The 20452-nt window shown below is 42.1% G+C and overlaps 1 protein-coding gene across 3 annotated transcripts in view; it reads right to left on the bottom strand.

The window, feature by feature from the left end:
• Positions 1-20452, bottom strand: part of RSRC1 (arginine and serine rich coiled-coil 1) — a 292940-nt gene that overhangs the window by 39347 nt on the left and 233141 nt on the right. The window lies entirely within an intron of this gene.

Consider the following 20452-nt stretch of genomic DNA (forward strand, 5'->3'; position numbering starts at 1 on the left):
GTAAATATTTAGTGCTTTATAAATTATCACCACTAATAGGCCTAATTTAATGCAGCAAATTAGCAAAGTGAGATTGGAAATGTGACTAGAATCACACTCGAACATTCACACTAAGAGGAAGGAAGTGGAAGCTTTTTCTTTTCCTTTTGTTAAAAAAATGATTTTCTGTGTGTCCTTCAGCTGGCTACTGGGACTATGATAATTAAAACATTTAAAATAGCACAAGCCTCCCAGTCTCTAATCTGAGGCTCAGGTCAGCTGTCTGTAGATTCTAATTTGTCCTCCATTTGTATTCATGACAAGAAAATACTGAATATTTAACAGGAAAACCAGCAGGAGGGGGGTACTTTGGGCGTAGAGGTTAAATAATTTGATTTCTGTGCAGATTACATGTAACATCCAACATCTAATCTCACACCTGATTTGGCAATACAATTACAATAAAAATAATGTAGGGACACTAGAAATATAAAGTGAAGAAATAGGAACTTTGTTTCCTATTAAGAAACCATCGTCTTACTGAATCAATCACATTTGTTTGTTGCACATCTAAGGTCGAACTTTTCAACAGTAAAGGTAATGGAGCGCTTACAATGCATGATGGTTGATGAGACAATTATGTAATTCCTATCCACTAGGATGAACCCATTCAGTGCCAGTTACTTTAGCTTTACTAGAGAGCAGTGAGATTTGCAAACAAAACACAGAGATCATGGAAAACAGGCAGGAGCCTCCGGTCCAATCTGCCTTGAGGCAGAGGCACTGAACAGAAGCTTCGGTTTCATCTAAGACAAACTTCTATCTGTTAAAAAACCCAAGTGCTATTTTAAGGAGCAGGAACCACTTCTTATGTTAGATAAAAGAATAATTAGACGGAAAAAAAAATCCAAACCCCAAACCCAACAACAAACCCGAGTTGAAAAATTCATTTCCTTTAACACCATGGATTTAATTAGTTATACAACAAAAATTCAATCAGACAATTTTATCTGCTGGATTAAGACTCATTTACACAGGTGAAAGGAACATTATTCGACATAACAGCTATATGAAAATATGTAGAGAGACACAGATCTTTTGATTTGAATAGTTTTCGATCCTTTGCATTATTTTCATTATTTTTTGGATAAAGACTCAGCAACTACATAGATCTTTTCATCTTCTGAGGGTTACATTCTCTTCATAGGGTCAGTTTTATTATGGTTATTTGCCAATTTGCTGTATAAAGATTTGATTACTTTCAGTAAAATTGAGGACAAAACCAAAGCCTAGAATATTCATAGACAATAGGTAGAAAATGTGGCAAGAAGGACCTTAAAAACTGATTTCCAGATGGATAATCAAGGTCCAAGACCCTGAACTCTCAACTTTGAGTTTTTAGGATTCCACAGGGAGTTCCTTTCTCAAAGTCATGCCAATGTCTGGTGCTGGATGCTGGGTATTCAAGTCAGTACTAGACCCTGGCAGTTCAAAGTATTGTCATTAAACAATAAAACATGTAGATGTGGAGGAATCATAAAATGGAAAGGAATGTAGACAGAGACTGTTCACTTGTCAAGCTGAAAGCCTCTTTGTATAGACACACTCAGACACTGCCCTGGTCTGCCTGGCTTCCTGCAGCCTCATCTCTGTGCCCTGAGAGGGTGGCAAATGAGAGTCCCCAAACTCCATGACCAAGTTCGAGTGGGTGCTGGGTGAGGGTCCCGGGGCCCTGTCACTGAGTCCTGAGTGGGTGGTGGGTGAGGGCTCTGGGGGCTCTGCATCCATCCCACAGTGCTGGCTCTTCACCTCCTTTGATGTTCCGCTTCAAGAACTGAAACTTCCACGCTGCTGAATTCTGGGGCCCCAGTCCTTTCCCACCAAGAATCAGGGAGGCGGTGTTCAGGGACCCCAAAATTCACTTTTTTCTGTGTGTCAAGCAGGTAGGGTGGGCTGGGAAGCCCATCGAGATGATCTACTCAGGGAACTTGCTCATAAGTGACAGATTCTGGGTGCTTGTCAATGTATTCTGGGAAGTGCAGGGGAACCAGAATGCACAGAGCCAGGCCCTATCTTTAAGGGGATAGGGAGAATCTAATGGGGTGGGATTGGCAGTGCCTTTCGGCACAGAGGTTCCAGTAGTACTCATGCTTGCTCTGCCTATCCCAACCAAAAAAGCCGAATTCAGAGGATGCGCTTATTTGCAGGGGCTGCTTTGGGGGGAGGGTCTCCCATTCCCCAGATTTTACTGGTGTTAACCCCAGAGAAGATGCGAAGGAGCTAGTGTCACACAGCAGTGGGGTGTGCACGTACCATGGAACACAAAAGCTACCTGTGTGGGCACGGATGTGAGAAAAGGTCCCTCCTCCCTGCTTGCTCTCTCCGGATTTCCTGCCTCATTTTCCTCTGTGGTTCAGTCTCAGTAGTGTCCACGTCTGTGGACAGTCAGTGGCCCAGCACCTCTCTTATCGCTCCTCCCTTGGCTGTGCTCCTCTTCTAATGGGCTGCTGTCCATCCCGTACTGTTCCTTTGGTCCCCATGGATGAGCGAGGTCACCTGTTTTGCTTCTTTCTCTGACTCCCTTCATGCAACCCCCTGCCTGGCTCCATACAATTTTCTTTGTCCTTAAAGTCACAAGATTCCAACTTTCCTCCTTACTTGCTTTGGAGAAACCTTTTAATTTCCTCTTTTACTGCTTCTTCTCCTAAGGCCCGTTCAGTAGACTGTGGGGTCATCCTCCAAGTACTCTGGTTTCCCCCACTTTGGCTTTTTTTTTGTGTGTGTGTTTTTTGGGTCACACCTGGCAGCGCTCAGGGGTTACTCCTGGCTGCAGGCTCAGAAATCGCTCCTGGAAGGCTCGGGGGATCATATGGCCATATAGGATGGCTGGATTCGAACCAATGACCTTCTGCATGAAAGGCAAATGCCTTACCTCCATGCTATCTCTCTGGCCCCCATTTTGGCTTTCTTGGCTACTTTCTGCTCTGTGTGCTGTGGTATGAGCAGAAGTGTGGAGTGATTGGATTTTGGGACTTTAAGTGTACTCAGACTGTCTCAGCACCTGGGACAATGTCTGTGGGCCCTGGAGAAAAATGGACATTGGTGTTTTTGGGGAGCAGAGGACTCTGATACATTGGATCCTTCCAATTCTTCATTTAGGGACCATGTCTTTACTGATTTTCTTTCTAGTTGGTTGTCCAAGAAGTGAGGTGCTAAAATCTCCTACCTCCAGAGTGTGGCTGTGAATGTAACTTAATTCTGTTAGTACTGTGGTAGATGCTTCTTCAATTACATACATATATTATTAAATCAGGTATCATGAGCTACTGGTCCTTTACTGCAGCTGTAATGTCCATCACAATCACTCATTAATTTAGTTTGAATGCTACCTTGCTGCCCATGATATATTAACAATTTTATTTTTGTTTCTGACTTTTAAAATGTGCTGTTATTCTGTATGATTGTTTTACAACCTTTCACTCACTCTGAACTTGTGCTTATTGTGGAAATTCAAACACTTTTCTTGTAAGGAGTAGAAGGGTTGGTTTTATTTCCTGATCTATCCAGCCACTGCCTTTTTTTTTTTTTTTTGATTTTTGGTTTTTGGTCACACCCAGCAGTGCTCAGGGGTCACTCCTGGCTCTATGCTCAGGTATTGCCCCTGGCAGGCACAGGGGGCCATATGGGACGCCGGGATTTGAACCACTGTCCTAATGGATGCAAGGTGAACACCCTACCTCCATGTTATTTCTCCGGCCCCTCAGCCACTGCTTTTTAAAAGGGAGCTCAAGCCAGGAACATTTAGGGGAGATTAAAGATATAAAGGAATCCCTTGCTATTTTCAGAAAGAGATTTTGGGGGTGTTTTTCTTTTTCTCTTATTTTCTCATCAGCAGTTCCTTTTTGCTTTCCTTTATATTTTTCCCTTGTGTTTTGATACTGGTCTTTGAAGTAGTAACCAGCCTTATTTGCTGGCTACCATGTATATAGCTGAAGTTGGTTGTTTCTTCTTTGAAGGGCAATTTCCAAGCTTATTTCTCCTTCCAACTTTGAAACATATAATCCTAGAGTTCCATCAGGAGTTTTCTTCCTCTTCCCTAGTAAAGGCTTTTATGCTTTATTTGGTTTCTGATTGGCACCCCCCTAATCTGGCCATCTTGACCGCCACCCCCAAAACCCTTTGTTCTGAATATAAACATCAAAAGCTCGGGGGAAAGACCTGTAATTTTAAAACACAGGAAAATGAAGGCTTAAACAGATTTCTAGAATAGGGTTTGATACCCACTGGCTCAGAAGTTTGTCCACAATAAGGCCGCTGTAGAGGATGAGACCCACTGGGCAAAGGAAATGGAACTTGCCAAAACATCAGCAGGGAGGCTGCCACCAAACACTGTTACCAGATCTCCTAAGTGAAGACCCGGCAAGCACCGAGATGACAAAGACTGTGACATCCATTATTTCTCCATTCAAGATGCTGACATTCGAATGAGGAGAGACGACAGATAATGTGGCTGATGTTTAAAAAAATGAAACCAGAGAATATGGTTTCCCTTAATTCACTTATTCAAATGAAGAAGACACTGTTCTAATGCTTGGAATGGCAAAGCTGACAACACTCGAGACATCAGGCCTCCATATGACCTGTCAGTAATCTAGCTGCCCCCACATTATTCTTCAAGAAGGGGTTGTACTTCTTTCAGATTGCTGGACATTTGGAGTCTTTATCTTGTGGACCAGTGAAGGGTCAGAATATGGCAAAAACAAAACACAAAAACCGGATGATTTACGAGATCACAGGCCTTAACTCATGGGTAAGCCTTTGTTTCCCTGTGTAGCGCTGGCACTACTTGTTGATCACAGGGTGACTCCTTGCTCTGCACTCAAGAATCACTCCTAGTGGGCTTTGGGGCCCAAAGAGGACGCCGAGGATCAAAACTAGTCGCTGTTCTGTCTTTCTGACCCCCAGGTTTGACTTTTTAAGGAACTATTCAATGGTTCCCAGAGTGTCTGTCCCAGTTTATGCTCTTATAAACAGTGCTTTCATTCTCTACAGATTTCCCACTCTCATGATACCCATCACTGCTTTTATTCACTCATTGCTATTTTGCAGTGCTGGGGACAGAACCTGGCTTGCATTCATGCCAGGCATATGTTCCTCGGCAGAGATGCGTCACTGGCACTGGCACTATTTGTTGATCACAGGAATCCTGGTGGGTGCTCGGAGGCATCTCATGGCACCCGGAATCTACTGGCTCCTAAAGCACTAGAGGATTTACCTTTTTAGATAGATCTGATAGTAGGGGTGCTTGCTCAGATGCACACTCCACCCGGGGAACTATGTGTTGCTTTTCACTCCTGCAGTTTGTGTGTTTATGGAGATTTAATTTTTTGGCCACCTTGTTTCTGTACAACTTCGTTTCCAGACACGTTTATCTTTAGACATTATCAATTTTGATGCTTACTATAACCCAACTACGGATTACAAGGGAGAAGTCAGAGTTCTTTGCCAGGCACATATAAAATGTCTAAACGCACATGTAAAATGTCGAAAAGCAAAAAAAAAATATCTGCATTTCATTTGATATTAGTGAGGCTGAAGAAAATCAAGAAATTATATATGTATTAGAACACACACACACACATATATATATATAGAGCGCGCGCGCGCGCGCGCACACACACACACACACACACACACACACACACACACACACACACACACACACACACACACACACACCCCTCCTTCAATGAGCTCTGGATCTGCAGAAGAGAGGTGGCCTGTTAAGCCACAGATCTAAGCTTTCCTTAACAAAAATTAACCAATTTAAACCAAAACAAACGAAGCCAAAATGTGAGTCTCAGAGATAGCCAAAAGCAGGCAGTGAGTGTGGGTTTGATCCCTGGCATTTCACAGCCCCCTGAAGGCCTCCTTACTGACCTTAATAATTAGTCAGAAGTGGCTGCTGGCCATGGCCGAATGTGGTTCCACCTTCGGTGCTCCCCCAAAAGTGGAAGGACACGAGGGGCTGTCAAGCAATTAACACAACTTTAGGAAAATTGTCATTTTTCTATGTCAATATATAAGGCCTCTATCTAAATTATTTTAAAGGGGGTATCCCCTTTTTAAATAAATTCATTGGTTATTATAAATACTAAAATCATTAAATTTCAGAGTTTGGTGTAATATTTTTAGGTCAGATTTTCACCTTTTTTTTTTTTTTTTTTGGTTTTTGGGCCACACCCGGTAACGCTCAGGGGTTACTCCTGGCTATGTGCTCAGAAGTTGCTCCTGGCTTGGGGGACCATATGGGACACCAGGGGATCGAACCGCGGTCCGTCCAAGGCTAGCGCAGGCAAGGCAGGCACCTTACCTTTAGCGCCACCGCCCGGCCCCAGATTTTCACCTTTTTATCAATTCAAAAATTCACAAAGAATCCCTTCCATAGCTGAGTCAGTTACTGAACTTCACATAGAAGCAGTTGCTAATTGGGGTACATATTGTAGAGAATTCTCTATCATAAAGTGAGATATTGGAATTCATACAGTAGAGAATTCTCTATAATAAAATAAAACTAAATATAATTATTAATAAATTAATAATTAAATCTATTAAATCAATTAATAATTAGTAAATAATAGATAAAATAAAAAAAATTTCACAGAACCAAGACAAAGAAACTAAGTAATTAAGCCTGGTAAAAGTTTATTGAAAATTGGGACTGGAGCAATAACACAGTGGTAAGGCCTTTGCCTTGCACGTGGCCAACACAGGACGAAACCTGGTTCAAATTCTGGCATCCCACATGGTCTCCCAAGCCTGCCAGGAGCAACTTCTGAGCACAGAGTCAGGAGTAAACCCTAAGCAATGCTGGGTGTGGCCCAACCCCCACACCCCAAAACAAAGTTTATTAAAAATCATCTGTGACTACGCAAATGTCCCTCTTTCCAGTCTAGTTACAAGTTCACAATGACCTGGGGTTGCTGGCCGATTCCCAACCATTGACTGTCCTCAACTGCAGTCCTGTCTGGGAGTAAGGGCTGTGTGGGGACCACAGAGAACCCTAATACCAAAACACCCAGAAAAAAATGAACAGAGAATGGCCTCAACCATGTGCAGACGCATTCGGGCATTTCCATAACCTGGAGTGAAGTTTATAATCTGAGTCATTGTGAAGTCAGACTTGGCTCTGGTATCAAATCCACATTACCATGAATTCCATTAGCAGACAGAGGTTTATTTTGAAATAGCGTTCAAAAAGGAGTTACTCCTGACCTTGCTTAATAAACTCTAATTGAAGAAATAAATATATGTCCTGAGTACGTACTACGCCACTCAGAAGCTCTAAATTTTACAACAATCAGGGTCTTAACAGATAATTATGTCCTAAGTAAAAACACATAATGTCTTCCAGAAGTTCCAAGATACACTTTGTAATCAGTTAGGAATTATTTATGCATGGAAGCAGGATGCTAATTTAAAGACTCCTAGTTGTTTCTAATTTTGAATGCCTTAACTTCATGTTCTAGCACACAATGTGTTAATTTACCTTAAAAGTCTCTTTAAGAAAAATAAGCACTTGTGAGGGGTTTGACTAACTTCCGGCAACGCTAATCCTCAGCAGAAACAGGACCCTGGTGCAGGCTCCATGTTATGGTGTTTAAGTGATTTAGGTTGATGCAGGAGAAACACATTCCAGATCAACAGTTTCAAATTGAGAATCAGGACCTACTGGTGGATAGTTTCTGCTGGAATATGTGACATAGTGGTGAACAAGGAAAAATATTGGGTGCTTTTCAGTCAGCCATTGCTCCCAGCATATGGTGAGGGAGTGCAGGGTCTCTAATTCTCACCTCTCACTGTGCTGTTCACAAATAGGTGGGAAAGGTGATGAGTATAGAAAAAAGGTACAGAAGGGAGTTTATTTTTTAATTTTTTATTTTTTTTACCTGGAGGCAACATCAAGTTCTTAGAGATTATTTTCAGTTCAGGTGCCAATTGGTGAGCCTAACATTTTCAAAAGGATAATGAAGAGCAAAGTGTTAGCATAGAAACAGAAACCAGCTTTGTTTCAAGAGATAACTTAAGACTGGTCCACGAAAACAAGGCAAAGAACTCAGGACATCCAGAATGTTACTGCCATGAAAACTTTCTCATGGATCAGCACTGTGGCATGTAAACTGGGTGGCCTGCTGAATGGACTGATAGACTTATGTGGGTCAATGTGGGATGTGGGGCGTGGTGTGTTTCTGCTGAGTGGACTGAATGACCGATGGTCATCTGACCTAGAAGTGGTCAGACCCTCCACCAGAGAGCAGGGAGTCGGCTGGGGCCAGGCTACCTTCTGTTCATGTCCCTCAGTGCAGGTCTGGACCCCTCAGTCATCCCTGTTTGGGCCCTGGCTTGACCTGGCTTTGTGATCCACAGACTAGTTCTTACTTCACAAGTGTCTTGACCTTCTATTCTCTTTTCATGCTTTCTGATTTATCTTCACTTCAATTCCACATGCTCTGAGCATGTCCTGTGTCAAATTTAAGTTTCATTTCCAAAGCAACAGCTATTCAGTTCTCTGTCCACAAGACTTGTACCACCATGCAGGGTGTATGAGCGATTTTCTTTAAACAAAAGCCTTCATCCAAATTCTTAATTCAAAACCAAGAAAATTATATACATATGGAAAAGCATTTTTATTACATGTGATATTAATACTCTAACTTCTTCCCATTGGTTAGTGGCTTGGTTTTAGAAAATAAGAAACATAAAACACTCCCTCCCCCCAAAAACCCTCCATATACTTTCATAGCAGGGAAGGTCCTTGTCTTGCATGTGGATGACCCAGGTTTCATCCCTGGGGTCCTATATGGTACCCCTGCATAGCCAGGAATGATCCCGGAGCACCACTTGTGATCCAAAGTCCCCTAAAAAAAGTTCCTCTAAAAATATACTTTCAAGAAATGTCAATTCACTAAGTAGTCACATAAATATTTCTAAAGTAAGAGGGGTAAAAAGGTCTAATTTTCTGATACCAGAACCTTGGATGTCCATTTTGAATATCTAAGAGTAAGACTAATTAAAGCTTGTTAGTGTGCCAGCAAGACTAAAAGTATGTTTTGGGAAATAAAATATTTTAGGAATAAAATATTCTATTTAGAAACTAGATCTGACTTCATTATTTATAATACATATTGATTAACATGCAATCAATAATTTAGTGAATGTAAAATATTTATCTCTGAATATGTTATAGCCATACATTTGATGGCCAAGGGCAGATTATAAGGTGAGCTTAGAAGATAAACACTTAGATACTTTAAGTAGCCATATTTCTCTTATTGGAGCTAATAATTTGCCATGGTGACATCATTAAAGCCTTTAATAAGACTTGAGCCTTCTTGATGTTAACAATCACCAGCCAAAGAAATTATCTGCATCTCATCTTTTTTGTTCACTGATAATTACTATTGAACGTGATACTGTACTGGAGGTACAATGTTTTTGTTTGTGCGAAGTCACCATCAGCTTAACATAGAACCCAACTCGCACACTTGCTTGTGTGTCTCTGATCAGAACATGGGCCTGTGCTTAACAGGCAAGTGTCCTTATTTCTGCTAACAGTAAGGCCAGAGGATCATGCTGCCAGCTTCTTCCCTTGACCCCCAGTGTCTCCTGTGAACTCACACATACGGCATCAAGCAGGCTTCTCTGCTCGCCATTCTTTGGGTCCCTGTCATGGTTTCCTCTCCCCAAGAGTTTACAGAACAGAAATTTCCAACAAAATCTCCTAAGATCAAGAGCAAACATTCAGGTATTCTGGCTGCTGATCCAGTTTGGAAAAGGCTCCCAATGCTGTACACCCAGTGATTCCTTCTGTACTGATGCTCAATGCTCCTGAATTTCAGACCTAGTCCAGTCAAGTAAATTTTATCCCGATCTTGGGAAGAAATGTATGCTCCTTAATCACAAACAGGAAATTCTGTATACATTTTGGTATTTAAATAAAGTCAGTCTAGTTAAAAGGAAAATACTATACCTGCTTTGCTATAAATTTGTACTTCGTTCACAAGTCTCCAAAAAATCATTTCATACAAATATGCTTCCCTTTGCTACCATTTAACTCCACTTCTTCATAAACAGATTGTAAAATCCTTGAGAGCTAGAGAGAAGAATCAAGGTGCATTCTCTTGGGGGTATGCAAAACTGTGCTAAAAAAGCAGTTCATGTGTTCTAACTATAGGATAGGGTAGGACATATAAGGATATATATATATACATATATATAAATCCTTATCTGTATCTATAAGGAAATGCTTCTGATCATGGTTGGTGTTGAAATCTGGGCTGAGCTGATAATATTGAGAAGTGGCGAGAATCAGTTCAAAGTGTCCAAGTGATGAAGACATGTGCCTTTTTTTTTTTACCCGAGTGAAGGATGCCCTGCACCTCATCGATACCATTTCCCAGAACATGTGACTGTCTTCCCATACAGCGCTACCCCCAAGAGCCAGAATATACAGCAGCACTGACTGGGCTTCCTATACTAGGCAGAGGGCTGACAGGTCACCTCCTTTCCCTATTGATATTTCCAAGGTGACACCCAGATGGTGGGCGGTGCTGGCTTTCTCAGCAGTTGATTCGCTTTGTCATTTTTGCTTGTTCCCTCCCCCCCCCCCCCCCTTTTAAACAACTTGTGCTATAATTTGCCAATTTGTGGTTTCCTTGTCTGAGCTGGCTTACATTAGTTTGTAGCTTGGTATGTTTTGACAGTTTTGGAAAATTCTCGGTCATTACCTGTCAAATGTTTCTTTTACACTAAATGTCCTTTTCTAGAAACCCAACAATATCATTTTTCACCTTTGATTTTTGTCTTTTTTTCCCTCTTTTGTGGGGTAATTGAAGAGAGGGTTCTTATAGTGCTTAGGGGACTGGTTCTGTGCTTAGGGTAGCTCAGGGAACCATAGGGATGGCACCAGGATCAGCTGTTGCAAGGCAAGAGCCTTAACCCCTAAATTATCTTCTGTCTCTTAAATCCTCTCCTGAACAAAATGCCTTTTCATTTTTGGGGAGTTTCATTCAAGTTTGCTACTCATTTTTCTTCTACTTCTCTTCTGCTCAATCTAGTGAAATTAATTCCTCATTAAATTCTTGCTTTCTCTTAATACATTGTCTGATTCTACACTTTCTTTAGAATTTACTCTGTTTCCAGTTTCCGAGGATACCTAAAGCTGCAAGCTTTGTCTTTCATTTCTACAAATAAATTATGCAGATCAACATAAAAATATGTACCTAGCAACACAATTATTTTACTGTTCTGTGCGTGAACGTGTGTGTGCATGCACGTGTGTGTATTTCTTCAACTTATTTTTTCCTTTTATGCAGGTTTCTTTTATTTTTATTTACTTTTTGGTTTTTGAGTCACAGACAGTGGTGTTCAGGTGTTACAGGTTACTCCTGGTTCTGTGCTCAGAAATCACACCTGGTGGTGCTTGGGGGACGAAATGGGATGCCGGGGATTTAACTAGGGTTGGTCAAATGCAAGTCAGATTCTCTCTCTACCTGATGTACTATCGGCCCTGAATGGATATTTCTGTTATGTTTTGTCACCATACCTGGTAATATTCAGGGGTTACTTCTGACTCTGTACTCAGAAATCACTCCTGGCAGCTCCGGGGACCATATGGGATGCTGAGGGATTGAACTCTGGTCGGCCATGTGCAAGGCAAACACCTTCTCCACTGTGCAATAGCTCTAGCCCTCCATGAATGGTTATTTTTAATGAACATCACATTTTAAACTATAAAGTTAACTTGGACTAATGCTACCTTCTTCCAGGAAGGATTTATAAATCGCTTAGGTAACCAGCCAGGGGCATGAGCAATGTTTAAAAATACTAAATCAATTTGGAATTCAGAGTTGGGCCTCAATTCCAGTGGGGTTACAAATGGTTCATTCTTACTTTGAGGAACCACTTTGAACTTGATCTGTGTCTTGTGTCTTTGACAATCTTTCCACCGTGGCTGGACCTAACTCCACATTTTATCCTCTAGCCTACAAAATTCCCAGATCCAGGTCCAGATTCTGAACTTCTGTGGACTACTGTGGGAACCAGTAGCAGGATGTCAGGGCAAGAACGAACTCTGGGGGAAACGGCTATAAACACTGAGCTCAACATCTTTTTTCTGGAACAGAGGCAGAATCTGGTGCTTTAGTACCCACCAGATGCTCCAAGCATCTCAGCGCACTGATTACCTTTTCTATTTGTCCTCTCAGGAAGCAGGGGGAGTTCAAACACGCTGGGTCTATGCATAATTCTCAACTCCTAAGTACTGGTATGTGGTTTCCTATTTCCCGTTGTGATGTTCTTCTTTAAATCCGACACACAGCTTAAAGTGTGCCTTAACAGGATTAAAAAAGAGCAACAAGTGACAGTTTAGAAGGCAGGGAGGGCTCCATATCATCCATGTCACAACTGTACTCTTACTCATTGGCTGTCACAGTTTTTTACTTATCAGACAAGGCAGGGCTCAGGGTTCACTGAGCTCCTGAAAGGTCATGTGGAAAAAAATCACACTCACCCCATAAGTGCTGCCCCATTCAACCACCTGCTGAGGCCGATTTTCCACCTTACCCTTGAGAAGGCTCTGAGTAAGTGGTTGGGTATCCTCTCTGGGACTATTCAGATGGCTCAGGACAGTGTTCAGTGGCCAGGTTGCTCTGAACTGGGAGGAGTAACCAGAGCATTGTGGGAAAACAGGAAGGTTGCTCCAATGCTGCTGTCACCCAGTGCCATCAAATAAATATATGATGTTATTTCTAGTGACAATCATTGTCTCATATTCTTCTCTAGGTGTGGCTCTACCTGGAATGGGCAGAGCTGGGATACAAAGACTCACTGTAGCTTGTGCTGGAAGCAGCAGGGCAGGTTTGTGTGTGTGTGTGTGTGTGTGTGTGTGTGTGGATACTCAGTTCTGGTCAGGCTTTGTGCTCAGAAAACACTCCTGGCAGCTTGGGGGACCATATGAAATAATGGGGATCAAACCTAGGTTGGTTGTGTGCAAGGCAAATGCACTACCCACCGTGCATCACTCTGGCCCCAGAGATAGCGGCTATGGGACCCAAGAGCAGAACTGATTTCCCACAGCAGCAGCAGCAACAGCAGCCATGGGCCGCCTCCTGGCCCTGTTCTCCTGGGTAGCTGTAGCCGGAGCAGCGTCTGGATGTCTGACCTGCATTGGGACTCTGAATGAAAAGGAAAAGCCCCTCTGAGCCATCCTTAGAATCTGTGTTTGTGAGGCATAGAGAATATTTAAATTGGTAAGGAAGAATTGTGGCAGTTAAATAGATTACCAGGGTTTGCGTTCCATGGACATGAGCACATTGCCGGAAAGAAGTAAAATGGGAGCTGACCCAGCTTCAGAGTGGCACAGCAGAGGGCTGAAAGTAAGAAGGCACTGACTGGCCAGTCCCTGTCCTAAGAACTTCAAGCTGAGACATGCACACATGTCCTGGGAGCACCCAGCACATGCACTATGGGTGGGCAGGACTGCACAAAAGAGAGACCACAAATGCCCAACAGTTCCTGTGGCCAGAGACAGGACAGAGCATGGCTAAGTGAGGTGAGGACTGGCCAGACTCAAAACATGGATTTCTGTGATTTTTGACTAAATAAAAATCTGAGGAAAATGGACTTGAGAACACAGTTCAGTTAAGCAGGTTCCATTCTTCCCACCTCACACTGGGTGCTTCTGAACAAGTGGGTCAAACTCCTGTGGATCAGATCTCTCTGAGAACAGCAGAGAGGCAAGAAGACATGTGCTTGGGAGTCAAAAGGGAAACTTAGTGAGAAGGCAAAGGCCAGAGCAGAGGATGGAGGATGGAGCTCCCAGAGTGAGCCAGGTCCTCACTGGGTTGAGTTCTGTGGGCCGCAGAAGGGTAGGGTGGGGCTTCTATGCTGCTGGGTCTCTTCTCTGTTGCTCACCCACTGTACCCAGGGCACATTTTCTAGCTCTATCTTCCAGGTTCAAGTTTTTTTTTTTTTTTTGGTTTTTGGGCCACACCTGGTGACGCTCAGGGGTTACTCCTGGCTATGTGCTCAGAAGTCGCTCCTGGCTTGGGGGACCATATGGGATGCCGGGGGATCGAACCGCAGTCCGTCCAAGGCTAGCGCGGGTAAGGCAGGCACCTTACCTCTAGCGCCACCGCCCGGCCCCCCAGGTTCAAGTTTAAGCCATCCCTGACTGCCTGGAGCTCAGAACTAAGGGCTCAAATGTGTGAAGTTCACAGAACACTGCCTGGACCCATCTCCTACTCTCACCTCCACAGAAGGCTTAGCAACAATAGAAAAGAAATTGGGGCCGGTGAGGTGGCACTAGAGGTAAGGTGTCTGCCTTACAAGCACTAGCCAAAGAAGGACCACGGTTCGATCCTGCGGCATTCCATATGGTCCCCCCAAGCCAGGGGCGATTTCTGAGTGGTTAGCCAGGAGTAACCCCTGAGCATCAAACGGGTGTGGCCCAAAAAACCAAAAAAAAAAAAAAAAAAAGAAAGAAAGCTTACTCATAGCTGTGTACATTCAGACAGGTTTGCACATATAAGTAGATATGTGTGGGCATTTATGCATGTACATTATGTATGTGTGTAGATAGGGATGAATTTGGGGCCTTACTCTTAGGAAACACATATTCTACCTTTCAGGCACATCCCCAGACCAATGCTAATCTATTTTATTTCTCACCAATCAGAAGTTCAAAGATTTGATAAATTTTAACTTAAACAAATGAGACTTGAGGAACAGACGTGCTATGTCTTCCTTTGAATCACCTCATATTGTCACTGTTCTCCATCTGCCTAACACTTCTGGAAATAGAATATTTGAAGTAGAAAACTAACAGATGGGTAGAGCTATTTGAATAAACACAAGGGGAAATGAATCCAAAATCTACTATACTTACGCCACAAAAGAAATTCACAGTAGGGAGAATTTAAAATGCAAAAACTACTACACTATTCTTACAAATAGATTAAAACATAACTAAAACCCTTACATAAGATTTTAAATATAAAACTAAAATAGTCTTAAATAGCTATGCTAAAACATTTATACATACAAAAAGAAATTAATAAGAACAAGCTCTGGAATGATTTTAAAGACACATGTGTGTATATAATGTGCACATATATGTATATGATGACAACATTTCAGACATATACAGAGACAAAAGCCAATGGAAGAATTGAAGGAATAAGGTGAAAAAATATCCAAAAGGGCTCGGAGAGATAGCACAGCGGCGTTTGCCTCGCAAGCAGCCGATCCAGGACCAAAGGTAGTTGGTTCGAATCCCGGTGTCCCATATGGTCCCCCGTGCCTGCCAGGAACTATTTCTGAGCAGACAGCCAGGAGTAACCCCTGAGCACCGCCGGGTGTGGCCCAAAAACAAAACAAAACAAAACAAAAAAAAATCCAAAAGATTTAATACTATTCACTTTCCCTAAAATACAACTACAATTAGAAAAATGTTTTTACTGTAATTTTTATTGTTTTGCTTTGTGAGTTACACCCAGCGGTGCTCAGGGGTTACTCCTAGTGCTGCTCAGGGGACCATCTGGGATGTCAGTAATAAAACCCAGGTAAGTGCATGCAAGGCATCTATACTATCTCCTGTTCTATCTTTCTAAACCCTTTACTTTAATTAAAAAAAAACTTTATTGTTTTTGGTATTCTGGGTCACATTTGACCATGTTTAAGGCTTACTCCTGGTTCTACACTCAGAGCTTGGAGGACCATATCTGGTGCCAGAGGTTGAACCCGTGTTGTCCACGTGCATGACAAGCACTCTGTCCATGATACTATCTATCTCTCTGCTTACTTTTAGAGAATAAAACTTTTAAATTTAAAACTTTAAACAGGAGCTGGAGCAGTGGCACAAGCGGCAGGACATTTGCCTTGCACGCGCTAACCTAGGACAGACCGCAGTTTAATCCCTGAGCATCCCATATGGACCCCCAAGCCAGAAGTGATTTCTGAGCACATAGCCAGGAGTAACCCCTGAGCACCATTGGGTGTGCCCTCCCCAAAAAAGTCCAAAACAAAACCAAAAAATTTTAAATAGTCAATTGTGTTTTATTAAACAACATATTCTCATGTGATTAAGATGGAGTATAAAGAGTTTAGAGAGGAATTGTTCTAGGAGGTGGGTCCATCCCAAAGTGCCAGTGAGATCTGACAAGGACCCCAAATACTGCCCTACTGATTAAGGGTAGAAATCAAAGTTGGCTCCTGGACAAGTTTTGGTGAGCAGTCCAACTTTCATCTTGGATGTAATACTTGCAAACATTATTATTATATTAATTGAAGAATATTCAAGGAAAAGGATTGAGAAAATAAGAAGCTATTTGGAAGGCATGATCTTGCTAAGTCAATAAATAGGCTTGGGCCTGGAGAGATAGCACAGCGGCGTTTGCCTTGCAAGCAGCCGATCCAGGACCAAAGGTAGTTGGTTCGAATCCCAGTGTCCCATATGGTCCCCCGTGCCTGCCAGGAGCTATTTCTGAGCAGACAGCCAGGAGTAACCCCTGAGCAGTGCCGGGTGTGGCCCAAAGACCAAAAAAAAAAAAAAAAAGGCTTTTTGTTTGTTCTGAACTGAGAGTCTGGATAAAGAGATTCAGGCAGACAGTATTTATCTACATTTTAACAAAGCTTTAGAATCTGTGCTGTGTATCAGCATGTTGGAAAAACTAAGAGATGAACTATATAAAAGAGGTGACAAGAGTGAATTGCCAAAGGCCAGTAGAATGAAATAAAGATAATCATTCAAGATACAGAAATATAGGTTCTCTCTTTCCTTTTACATCTATATCTATATAGATAATACACATACTTTGGGTTTCAAGTTTGTATCTAGACTAATTATATTAAATAAAGTATTAATATATCAATCATTTTCATAGAGGGATTAACTGAGTGCAGTCAAGTATCTATTCAACCCGTAAGATACTTACTTGGGATGCAAACTAGCTCTAGCTAGTGATTTACTTACCTACAAATATAAGCAAAGGAAATCTACTGAAAGAGATAACCTATTTATCTCCCAAAATTATTGTCATATTGGCAATTTTACCAGTAGAACTTTCCTTCAACACAGATAAGTCATAATTTTCCTGTCTTTGGTCATATTGAAAATTCAATGGACTTAGATAAAAACTTGCTAAACTCACACCGGCAAGTCGAGCCTATCTGGAGATTCCTTGGTTTAATTTTCACTAGCCATAACTCTTAGAAGAAAACACTAATGGGCAAGGCCCCTCAGAAAGAAGGAAAACACAAAGCTGGGTTGTAACTTGGTAATTTAGAATCAACCACAAGTTTGAGTTACTGAATCCCAGAATTTAAAGAACACAGACTAGTGGTTCCTGCAAGGCTGAGTCCCTACCATATTCTGGGCAGGATGAACATGAAATCCACTAGAATCCCAGGGTTTATTTAGACTCTAGTTATGGTGAAATGCTGTCGTGTGAGCTCAGGAGTATGCATGTGAATGAGGAAGGCCTAGATTTGAGCCCTGTCACTGACAGGTTCACTGAATCTCCCCAGGATCAAGCCCTCAGCACCCACCCAGGCCAGGAGCAGCTCCCTTTCCATTGCTAAGTGTGATCCTCATCCTCAAAAGATGGATGAACTAAAATAACATTAAATTAAATTAAATTAAAAAAATTCCGGAGTGATAGCACAGCAGCGTTTGCCTTACAAACAGCCGACCCAGGATGTAAGGTGGTTGGTTGAATCCTGGCATCCCATATGGTCCCCCGTGCCTGCCAGGAGCTATTTCTGAGCAGATAGCCAGGAGTAACCCCTGAGCACCGCTGGGTATAACCCGCCCCCCCAAAAAATAAAAAAGCTATGCTGGGGGAACATATTTTCCAAAAATTCTGTTACTGATCGCAATGGAAATGGTTACTGTATTGCAAGCCCTGTGTCGTTCGGCGAAGGTCCAGATGAAGCAATACTCTATTATCCATTATTTTTAGCATTTTCAAGTTGTTTTTTTTTAATTGAGGGAGTGGGGTTGGGTCACACCTCGTGGTGCTCAGGAGCTATTTCAGATCTCTGTACTATAGGGCCACATTTATACTCAGGGAATGGAAAGTACCCTAGCCACTGTACTCTCTCCAGCCCCACTAAATACTTGAAAAATAATGCTACGCAACATCAACTGTAGTTACTTAAATTTTGAAGGTCACAGAGATTGTACAGGATAAGGCACCGGCTTTGCATGCAACCAAAGTTTAATCATTGGCACTGTATTTGGCTCCCATAGCAAGACTGCGTGTGGCCAAAAAAAGCCACCAAAACCAAGAATCTTCCTAGAAAAATCTTTCTAAAATGCTTAAAATAGAAAAAAAAATTACTTGAAAGTATTGAGGTATTCTAATACCATTGGAGAGCAAGCATTCAATTTGTATTTTTTTTCATAATAAAAAATCTTCTAGCAAAAAAAAAAATTAAATCTAGCAATTTAAACATCTGTGATTACCGTATCATCCTTTTTAGTGGTTGTGACTTCAATTAAGATTTGAATTAGTAAGATTGGACAATAGCATTTTTACTATGTTGGCTGGTAGTAAGTCCCATATTGGTAATTTAGAAGTCACCTGCGTTTTTTAAGGATTGCGATATTAAACACTTTCATTGATCAGAAAACCACATAACGTAAGAGTACACAATACTACCACTTGCTACTTTGCATCTAGGATTTTATCTCTTTGTATGAGTGTCCATAAGCATAAATGAAACAGGATCAATTACTTCCACTAACAATATCAAATGTGCACTTTAGAAAAACCAAAGAAGGGAATACCACTGTGAAACTTTGTCATTAGAATTTACCTGTTTCCCCCATACACCGTAATAAAAGCTGCATTAGTACAAAAGCATAAGGCTAAGACCTTTGAGGTCTGTCCAAACCAACAGAAATGCTAACATTCACATGCATGAACTAATACACAGTGAGTTCAGATATACTGACTTGTGTGCAGGGCTCTGACATGCTTTTACATTTTAGGAACATAACACCTCATCATTTTAGATTCTACTGCACCTCAGGACTCCCAAAGTTGGAGGTAGTATATTTTTCCTTCCTTCCTTCCTTCCTTCCTTCCTTCCTTCCTTCCTTCCTTCCTTCCTTCCTTCCTTCCTTCCTTCCTTCCTTCCTTCCTTCCTTCCTTCCTTCCTTCCTTCCTTCCTTCCTTCCTTCCTTCCTTCCTTCCTTCCCTCCTTCCTTCCTCCCTCCCTCCTTCCTTCCTCCCTCCCTTCCTTCTTCTTCCCTCCCTCCCTCCTTCCTTCCCCCCTCCCCTCTCTCTCTTTCTTTTTCCTTCTTTTCTTTCTTTCCTTCTTTTTTTCTTTCCTTTTCTTCCTTCCTTCCTTCCTTCCTTCCTTCCTTCCTTCCTTCCTTCCTTCCTTCCTTCCTTCCTTCCTTCCTTCCTTCCTTCCTTCTCTCTCTCTCTCTCTTTCCTTCCTTCCTTCCTTCCTTCCTTCCTTCCTTCCTTCCTTCCTTCCTTCCTTCCTTCCTTCCTTCCTTTCTTCCTTCCTTCCTTCCTTCCCTCCCTCCCTCCCTCCCTCCCTCCCTCCCTCCTTCCTTCCTTCCTTCCTTCCTTCCTTCCTTCCTTCCTTCCTTCCTTCCTTCCTTCCTTCCTTCCTTCCTTCCTTCCTTCCTTCCTTCCTTCCTTTCTTTCTTTCTGTCTCTCTCTCTCTCTCCCTCCTTCCCTCCCTCCTTCCCTCTCTCTCTCCCTCCTTCCCTCCCTCCCTCCCTTCCTCCCTTCCTTCCTTTTTCTTTCTTGCTGGTCACAGTAAAACAGATACACTAAGATAAAATTTTAGTTTTTGGGCTTAGACAACAGTATTCAAAGCACTTTACCAGGCTCCATCATCTTGAAAGTTCATAGGACAACACGTTCTTTGCTAAGTTAAAGCAGCAGTGACAACTGCTATTTTAAATGGATTATCAGCCAAGCCCATGGAAAGTTCTGCCTGAATCTTGTGTGAAGACTTTTGAAATAGAAAAAGTGCACAGGGGCCAGAAGATAGCGCAGTGGTAGGGCATTTGCCTTGTATGCGGCTGACCCAGGATCCCTAGAATCCAACATGGTCCCTCAGGCCAGGAGTAATTTCTGAGTGCATAGCCAGGAGTAATCCCTGAGCGTCACCAGGTGAGACCCAAAAAACAAAACAAAAAAAAACAACAACAAAAAAAAGAAGAAAAGTGCACAATTTTTCTATTATATAAAATAAAGGCAACAAACTCCGGGGGGCATGAAGGAAAATAACATGTAAAGTTTGTTTGAACACTATTTTGGGTGGTAGCTTTTTCCAGGAGAAAACATTATTGAAACAACCACAATGGCAGATGATGAGGAAGTGTCATCTTTTATCATAGCCCTCCTAGGAGTTTTATTATTTCAAGTTTTATTGGCAAAGAAAACTT

The sequence above is a fragment of the Suncus etruscus genome, chromosome 6 (genome assembly GCF_024139225.1).
Source record: "Suncus etruscus isolate mSunEtr1 chromosome 6, mSunEtr1.pri.cur, whole genome shotgun sequence".
Classification (NCBI taxonomy): Eukaryota; Metazoa; Chordata; class Mammalia; order Eulipotyphla; family Soricidae; genus Suncus; species Suncus etruscus.